Source organism: Rattus rattus, chromosome 14, assembly GCF_011064425.1.
Source record: "Rattus rattus isolate New Zealand chromosome 14, Rrattus_CSIRO_v1, whole genome shotgun sequence".
Taxonomy (NCBI): domain Eukaryota; kingdom Metazoa; phylum Chordata; class Mammalia; order Rodentia; family Muridae; genus Rattus; species Rattus rattus.
The window spans coordinates 52,546,527-52,555,947 of record NC_046167.1 but is presented as its reverse complement, the minus strand read 5'-3'; the positions used below and the strand labels follow the sequence as shown (position 1 = coordinate 52,555,947).

Genomic DNA, 9,421 nt, shown 5'->3' with positions numbered 1-9,421 from the left:
CCTTGAAACATTCAAGGAAATTAAAGACATGGAGACATCCACTATTGGACTTTCACCCTGCCAAACTATGAACTAAAGCACCCCAACTTTATAAAGAACTCAGCTACATATTTTGTTTTAATAAAAAGAAATTATGACAGAGACTGCAAAAACTTTTGACTGCATTAGCAAAATATTTTTTATATTTGTTTCTTTCTACTCAGTTTTATGCTCCATGACTAGTGTTTACATTGCTGGGAAAGACAGTCTAACATGTCACCTGGGCATCTGGAGTTCTTGCTAGCTTGTGTTGGTTACTTCTTTCTCATTGCTGTGACAAAATAGCTGACAAAAGCAAGTTAAAGAAGGAAGGAAGGGGTCCTCCTCTCCCTCTCGGCCTTAGGCAGCCATGGCACTCAGCCAGTATGGCATGATTCTGAAGCCCCACTTCCACAGGGATTGGCAGCAGCAAGCGGACACCTCACTCAAGATCCGCAGATGCAAGGCTGGGCAAGCTGCATAGCCTCTTGTCCCTGTCTGGTCTCATCAGGCCCATAGTGAGGTTTTGTACAGTTAGATACCATACCAATGTTTGTCCAGGCAGGCAGGAGCTTTGGCCTGGAAAAACGCAGGGTGGCTGGTATCCACAAGAAAATGGCTCATATCATTGGCATCTCTGTGAACCCAAGGAAGCAAAACAAATCCACTGAATCACTACAGGCCAACATGGTGTGTCTGAAGGAGTACCGCTCTAAGATCATCCTTTTCCCCAATAAGCCTTCTGCTCCAAAGAAGGGAAATAGTTCTACTGAAGAATTTAAATTGGCCACCCAGCTAACAGGATCTGTGATGTCCATCTAGAATGTGTTCAAAAAAGAAAAGGCCAGCGTCATCACTGAAGAGAACAACTCTTGCCAACAACTCTTCACATGGCCTATGCCAATGCCTGACTCTTTGGCATCCAATCGAACGTTGAAAAGAAAAGGGAATGTGCAGTTGGAGTGTTAGAGTAAATCTTTTATAAAGCAAAAAAGAAAAAAAAAAGAAGACAAAGATGAAGGAAGGAAGGAGGGAAGGAAGGAAGGAAGGAAGGGATTGCTTTGGCTTAGAATCTGATCCACTGTGGCAGTGATATGGGTGGCTGGTCTCTGCTTATGTAGTCAGAAAGCATGTTAGTACTAGAGATGAAGTTTTAGTACTCAGCTTTCTCCCTTTTCTCTGTTTGTTCAGTCTGAGGATGTAGACCATGCTTCCTACTCTTTAGTTAAACCTCTGAAAACACCTTCACAGGTAGGGCTGGAGGTGTCAAGTTGACAATACTTGCAGTCATAAATGTACCTCTGTTCAGTTGATACCCATACACATCACTTTCAACCACATATTTCCACCCTTATATTAAGGCTTCTCTACAGAGAGGGTGGCCAAAGTTAGGTTTGTTTAGGCTGAGACTGATGATGGTTGGGCAGGCTTCCTAGAGATCCTTATTCCACGTAGTATGTGGGTATGTGCTTAGGGTTTCTTTTCTTCTTTCCAGAATCTTTCCCCAAATGAAGGATGCTAAATTTATATTTGCTTTTAAAATAAATATTAAGGTAGATGGTAGCAGACAGGCCATACACTGGTAGCTGGCATTTGCAATTCTCTGTATTGCTAACTCTCTGTTGAACAATATTGCTAAAAAATGTCAAGGGGAATGTGGTGACTGGCTTTTCTTTTCCAAAGTCTGTGGCCTCTGGGCCCACCATGCCACTATTGCTTTCCTTTATTAGATGCAGCCTTAGAAGCCAGAGTCACCTCTTCAACACCACAGAAGTGTGGCATTCCTGGACTGGCCTGAGTCCCATGCTGAACCTGCGGCTCCCTCTGGAAATAACAAAGGCAGGTGAGAAGTGGTTAGAAATTCCCCTCTATGAGTTAATAACTCTCTAAATGTTCTTGAGAGAAAATTAAATACCAGTTTATTAAAAGAACCTCTTCTCGTGTGAGGTCAAAATGTACAGATTATCATTTTTCCTGTAATTTGATACCTACAGGTTTTCTGACTTCTTACTGTGTCAAGTTCAAGTTGTGGTGGATAAGTAGAAGAGGAAGTTTTTTGTGGCAAAAGCCTGATGTTTCTCATTTCTTCAATATCAGTTCTCAGAACTCCTAACCAGTTTCATCCTCTGAGTAGAACAGATGTTTCTCCTGGATTAAATGCCCCTTCCCTCCATGCTTCCCATCCTTTAGTTATACTTTGTGAGATACTGGACTTGGAATTTCTCGTCATCGTCTATGTGATCATTTGTCATATCATGAGAAACGCTGTGCAAAAGATTTGCCTTTGCCTACATCCAAAACGATTCGTCTAGTCAGCTCTCAAAGCACACCTTAGAAGACACTGTCAGGTAGCTATTAAAAATTTTCTGGTGTGAGGCATAGATTTTGATTACTTTGAGGGCAGTATATCTTATTTCTAGTTTTGGCTTCATTTCTCTGATAAGAGATAGTTCTTAAGTATTATTGATCAGCAAGGGCCTTTTGTGGTTGATTTCTCAGAGCTAGAGGAAAGATTGAATGCCAGGACATATGCTGCAGAAGGGAAACACATGGCTTAAATGTGCAGAAGGCCCAAAGTTATTCTACAGGGGGCTGGGCCTGGTAGCCCTGCTATGTCCCCCTCAGCCCTATAGTTGAATCCAAGTTCATCAACTTCAGACTGCCACCAGAGGGCAGCAGATGCACAGTCACGAGTATTTAGGAACAAGTTAGTCACACCTTTTACTCTGGGAAGTTCTTTTGTGGACTCAGGCACGTCAGGGATCAAGTGACCTTATCAGATTAATGAGACAAGTCAGGTATTTGGAATTTAGTTCTTGTTATTTCCACAAGTATTGAAGTCTTATTCAGTAAGTAATCACTAATGTCTAGATTGTTCAAGAGTTTAAAATTTTAAAGTGTTTGTGCATGTGTGTAGGCCAGAGGTGTTAGATCTCCTGGAACAGAAATTACAGGTGGCTGTGAGCTGCCTAGCCTATGTGGGTGCTAGGAAGCAAACTCAGGTTTTCCTTAAGAGTACTAATTCCTGACTGCTGAGCCATCTTCCTAGTCCCCATGCCTAGATCTTGAAGTATTTTCTTTGAGTTGTTGCAAAGCATCCGTTATTTCACATTAAGATCTTTAGTACAATTTAGGCTACACAGTGACAGACAAGGATCTAGTTTCATTCTTCAACGTGTGGATATTAGAGGCTGAATATTCCTCTTTTCCTTTTCAGGATCAGGTGTCTGTATTGCCTGGGCTGATTTCTAGGTCCTCTGTTCTATTCCTTTAGTCTACTGTCAAAGGATTCCCTACTCAGGCCAAACTAGAGTCTATGGCTTTGACACAGGAATAATTTCAGGACTAGCCAGTATGAAACACACAGCTATGGCATGTGTGCAGGGATCAAAGAACAACTGTCAGGAGTTGGGGTCTTATTTTTCATCTTGCTAAAGTAGGGTCTTCCTTACTCAGCTGCTGCCAGTGTGGCTGGCCTGCAAACTCCCAGTTTCACTTTACCAGTGCTGGGATTAGATGCATACCATCACATCTAACTCTTTCCATGGGCACTGGGGGTCAGACTTGATCCTAAGGACACTCAACAGTTTGGTGTGTGCTTCACTTAAGAGGCACACCTCCACCTTCCTGCCTCCCTCCACCTTGGACCATGCAGTCTCTGTGATGTTAGTGCCTAAGAACCAGATTGCTATCCATGAACTCCTTTGTAAGGATGGAGTGATGGCTACCAAGAAAGATGTCCAAATGATCAAAAGTCCTGCACTGGCAAATAAAATGTATCCAACTTCACTGTAATGAAGATCACACAGTCTTTCAAGCCTTGAAGCTATGTAAACGAGCAGTTTGCCTGTAGACTTACCCTTCCTTCCTTCCTTCCTTCCTTCCTTCCTTCCTTCCTTCCTTCCTTCCTTCCTTCCTTCCTTCCTTTCCTTCCTTCAAGCATTTTCTACACTTTTCTTCTGTGGTAATTTTGAAACAAACCCAGTCAAAACATGAAACTTCAAGTCTTCCCTCCCTAGAACTATCTAGCCAAAAGGACCAGTTCTCACAGAGGCCTGCACCACCTTGTTAGAGATGGGGTAGTTGTGAAAGTATATTTAGGTACTCATCAGAGGCCTTTTTAATACATCATCTCGTGCTAGCTTCTTGTGATGCCCCTTTCTAGGCCATGTTAGGATTCTGGCTAAGGTGGCTGGTGTCAGGCTAAGGGGAGGCAGGAGCAGATTGGGGAGGCTCACATACACCTCCCGATGGTCACTACACATTCATGTTATGTTATTGAGAAAGAACGTCTGGGTAAATTGCTAATTTGGTAAGACGTTAGCATCCTAACCTAATAACTGCTGTAGTTGGGGTGCCTGGAAACATTTTTTTTTTTGTGCCTTACAAATGAAGGTGTCCAGTATCTCTGAGATTACTTCCAGCTTCCTCTGGAGATGTTGCCTGACACAGCTTGTACCACAGCCATCCTCAGCCTGGCAGGCAGGCCTTGGCCTAAAGTTCTAGAGAGTGAACCACCTGCAAGATTCACAAGGGTGGAGGCAGACAGAGAGACACCTACAGAAGGACTCTTATGTCCCCTGGTGCTAACAAAAAAGCTGAGACTGGGGTAGGCTCTGCAACTGAATTCCAGTTTAGAGGGTGATTTTGGTTGTGAACATGGTCAACCACCTCAGTGAAGTTGAAGATTATTTTTGGGTTGAATAAACTTAAAAGAAAAAAAAGAGGCCACACTTCATTGTCTTTTCAATAGTCACATATTGGATTTTGATGGATGTGATTTTGTTGTGAAATGTCCCCACAGGCCCCAGTTAGTGGTACTGCTTGTGAAGTTATGGAGTCTTTAGTAGTCAGTAGGGGTGGGCTATGAGGGTTTACAGCCTCCCTTTTGCTTTCTTCTGCATCCTGCATGTGTATGTTGTCAGCCATCTCCTTTGCACATGCTAAGCCTTCCTTACCATTATGGTCTCCTTTTCTCTCTCTGGAACCATGAACTAAGACAAACTCTTTTTAAAGTTGCTTTTGGTCAGCATGGTATTTTATCACAGGAAACAAAATAACTAACACAGTGAGTTTAAAGCTATTGTTTTTAAAAAAAAAAGAGTTGCTAAGCAACCTAATTGAGATCACAGGGCATGTAGCAGGATTATTACTGATAAGGTAACATTATAGGTCTCAGGGATGCTTCAGATCAGGGGACCCTACCTAAGACTAGAGAGGAAATTTTTCATTTGACTATATGGGGCCAAATTAGTAGAAGGATATAACTGGAATTTAAAATGAGATCATCTAAAGGAAGATGAGAATGGAGGAAAAAGAAAATAGTATAACCAGGTAAACTGAAAATATAAAATACTATGGAAGGAAAAATCCTAATATGTCTGAATCACAAAGTAAAGAAATGGGCCAGAATGTCAGCCAATACAGGCAAACTTAAATTCAAATTAAAGACAGCGATCTGTGGCTTATGAGTTGTAGATCTTACATCAAAATCACCATGCTACCACCACAGATACAGGATTAGTGTGCTATGCTATGGTGCAGGGAAGCTATATGTCCACTATAATAGGAATTCTTCTGCTCCACAGTAATTTTATGGGACCATCATCTGTATGTGGACTATTATAAAGGAAATGTCGCTATACCCGGCATATCTGTATTTGTATGATTTACTCTTTTCCTTATCTCCCCTTTCCTGTTTTTTGCCCCACCATTGTATATCATGTGTCTTCAGTCTGTTTTACTTATTTACTCCCTCCTTTCTTAGGGCTTTACTGCTGTGAACAGACACCATGACCAAGGCGACTCTTTTTTTTTTCTCTTTTTTTCGGAGCTGGGGACCGAACCCAGGGCCTTGCGCTTGCTAGGCAAGCGCTCTACCACTGAGCTAAATCCCCAACTCCCAAGGCAACTCTTATAATGACATTTAATTGGGGCTGGCTTATAGGTCAGAGGTTCAGTCCGTTATTATCAAGGCAGGAGCATGGCAGCATCCAGGCAGGCATGGTGCAGGGGGAGCTGAGAGTTCTACATTTCATCTGAAGACAAACAGGAGGAGACTGGCTTCCCATGCCCACAGTGACACACCTCTTCAACAAGGACACACCTTTTTAAAAATTGGATATTTTTTAAATTTACATTTCAAGTGTTATCCCCTTTCCCGGTTTCCCATCCATAAACCCCCATCCCATCCTCCCTCCCCTTATTGTATGGGGGTGTTCCCCCACCTAGTCACCCACCCCTTCCCACCTCCCTACCCTGACATCCCCCTACACTTTGGGGTCCAGCTTTGGCAGGACCAAGGGATTCTCCTCCCATTGCTGCCCAACAAGGCCATCCTCTGCTACATATGCAGCTGGAGCCATGGGTCTGAAGGACACACCTCCTAATAGTGCCACTCCTTGGGGCAAGCATATAAAACCATCACACCTCCCTCCCTCCTCTCTTTTTTCCTTTCTTCCCTGCCTCTCTCCCTCGTTTCCTCTTTTTTTTCTCTCTCTCTCTCTGTTATTTGCGACAGAGTCTCATGTAGCATAGGCTGGCCCTGAAATTACTATGCAGGTGAGCACCTGGCCCTTCTGCCTTCCAAATACTAGAGTCACAGACACTTGCCATCATGCCTGTCAGTTTTCCTCCATCCATACTTTCTTTTGGGCAATTGGACTTTTTTTAAAATCTGTTTTCTCCTCTCATAGGTTGACCATTAGCCTCTATTATTTCAGACAACTCTAGTAACCTGAATATATACTGAGTATATACATGCCACTTGAAGTGGCTGCTTTATTTTAGATTATTCATCTTATACATTATTTCTTGAATATTACCATTTATTCCCCTGCTTCAGCTGCCACACTGTGAATTGAACCATATTATAATAACTTCATAATAATTATTTGCCTGGAGTTAACACATCCCCCATTGTTCTTGTCCCCCATGGCCACTGCATTTCAGCCCTCCTTTTATTTTTTTATATTATTGTCCTTCTAAAAGACATATAATTTTAAGAAATTTCTCTAGTAATGTATATTCATTGAAAACTCTCTTTTTAATCTGTTAAAATGTCTTAATTTTTCTCCTATGGTCTGGATCTGTCTATTCATTTTTGCAGTCATTTTCATTTTTCCTGTGTGTTGGATGGTTTCACTGTATAATGTCTAATAGTTTTTATTTGTGCTGCTTGATCCATGTGGTATTTATTAAACCTGACAGCCAATTAATGTTTCTATAAAAATTAATGTCCCCCCCCTCAATTTGCCATGCCTCTAGTCTTTGTCTTTTTCATTTATTTTCTTACTTGGTCAGACCTTTGTTGGGGAAAGGGTGGTGGTAGTGATGGTGGTAGTAGTGGTGGTAGTGGTGGTGGTGGTGGTGGTGGTGGTGGTGGTGGTGGTGGTGGTGGTGGTGGTGGTGGTGGTGGTGGTGGTGGTGGTGGTGGTGGTGGTGGTGGTGGTGGTGGTGGTGGTGGTGGTGGTGGTGGTGGTGGTAGTGGTGGTGGTAGTGGTGGTGGTGGTGGTGGTGGTGGTGGTGGTGGTGGTGGTGGTGGTGGTAGTGGTGGTGTACTTGCTTCTGTAGAGGCCAAAGGTTAATTGTTGGGATGTCTTCCTCAGTCACTCCGTCACTTACTTTTTGAAACACGCTCTGTCACTGAACTTGGAGCATGACCTTTTGGTTGAAAGGGCTGGCCAGTTAAACCTGGGCTTTGTTTGTATCCACCCTCTAGCACTGGGGTTACAAGCACATACCCAGCCTTTCAGGTGGTTGCTCAGGACCCACACTCATGCTTTGCCCACAAAGTCCTCTATGCAGCACTTGTTCAGATCTTTTTAGCTCATTAATTCTCTCCGTAATCCGTGGGACTACTAGTTTACCTAGCCAGTGTTTAATTTCAACTTCTATGTGTTTCAGCTCTAAAATATGTGTTTCTTTGAAATTCGTTCATTTTTGAATGTGTGTAAACACCTTACATGTGGTAATTTATGTGATATGTTTCATATTGCCACTATGTGAAACTCTTGAGTGATTTACGTTTTATTTGGTGCTTTGTACTTAATCAGTCACATCTTTGCTTCCTTGTGTGCTTGGTGATTTGGGAAGGTTTATAGGAAGCTCATCTTAGCTCTAGAAAATGCCTGTAACTAGGGGATGATGTTTTCCTTTAGAAAGAATTTATGATCTTTATTTCCTATGATTGATCTCACTGATTCATTTCAGGCCACTTCTTTAAAATTCTTCTGACACTGTAGATATGGATGCCATAGGTTCAAGCCAAGATTCTGTGGTATAGGTCAGGATTTCTTCTCATTCAAAACTAAGACAGAGATAGCCTGTTTGCTGTTAAAGGCAGACTTTTCTACCTTTTCACAAGGATGGGCCCTTTATAAATGGTCTCTTTTGGCTTTTGTTTGTATATGCATATATTTTTCTTCTGTTAAGGTAAGATCTCCTAATGTAGAACAGGCTTGTTAGAATCTACTTTGGATAAGAGGCTGGCTTGCAATTAACAGCAGCCCTTCTGTCTCTACATCTGTGTGCAGGAATTATAGGGGTGGTACCCACTCCTGAACAGGGACTGATTACCTGCTCACACCACACACACCCGTCTGTGTGACTCCGTCTGTCCAGTTGCTGTTGTAAACATGAGACCAAGGCAGCCCAGAGGTGCCACACTTGCCTGTCACTCTGCTGTGAGTGACTAGTTTTGCTGTTGAGGTGTAAGTTTGGGGATACGGTTGGTTACTCCCCTACTTTCTCGTTTTAATAGTGCATTTACATGAGTGTTCATAGTGGTTTATCTGATAGAAGTCTTGCTGCCACAGAAGAGCATTTTGGAATAACTTGTCTGCTGAAGGGTGGTTTGAATAAGAATGGACCCCATATGCTCGTATTTGAATGTTTAGGGAGTAGCATTAGGAGGTCTGGCTTTGCTAGGGTAGATGTGGCCTTGTTGGAGGAAGTGTGTCGCTCTGGGATTTCAAAATTTTCTCAGTGGTTTTCTCTCTGCCAGCTGCTGGCAGATCCAGATGTAGAACCCATAGTTACTTCCCAGCACCTTATCTACCTGCATGTAACCATGCTTCCCACCATGACAATAATGGACAAAACCTTTGAAATTGTAAGCAAGCCCCAGTTAAATGTTTTCTTTAAGAATTATGGTAAGGGGCCTGGAGAGATGGCTCAGGGTTTAAGAGCACTGGCTGCACTAGAGGGTGCCAGATACCAGGGAAGCAAGAGGCTCTCAGGACCCAGTGGGGATGACTTTAGCCTAATGCACAGGAAAGGGGAACCTGTAGAGACCACCTCCAGTGATAGGCATGGCCCTTAGTCAAGGGATGGGGCCATCTACATATCTCAACATTTTTAACCCAGAAATGTTCCTGTTCGAAGGAAACGTAGGGACAAAAAT

At 42.8% G+C, this 9,421-nt stretch overlaps 1 pseudogene; it reads left to right on the top strand.

Annotated features, from left to right (window-relative positions):
* Nucleotides 1–388: 388 nt before the first annotated feature.
* Nucleotides 389–987, top strand: LOC116883225 (annotated as a pseudogene).
* The last annotated feature ends 8,434 nt before the right edge of the window (nt 988–9,421 follow it).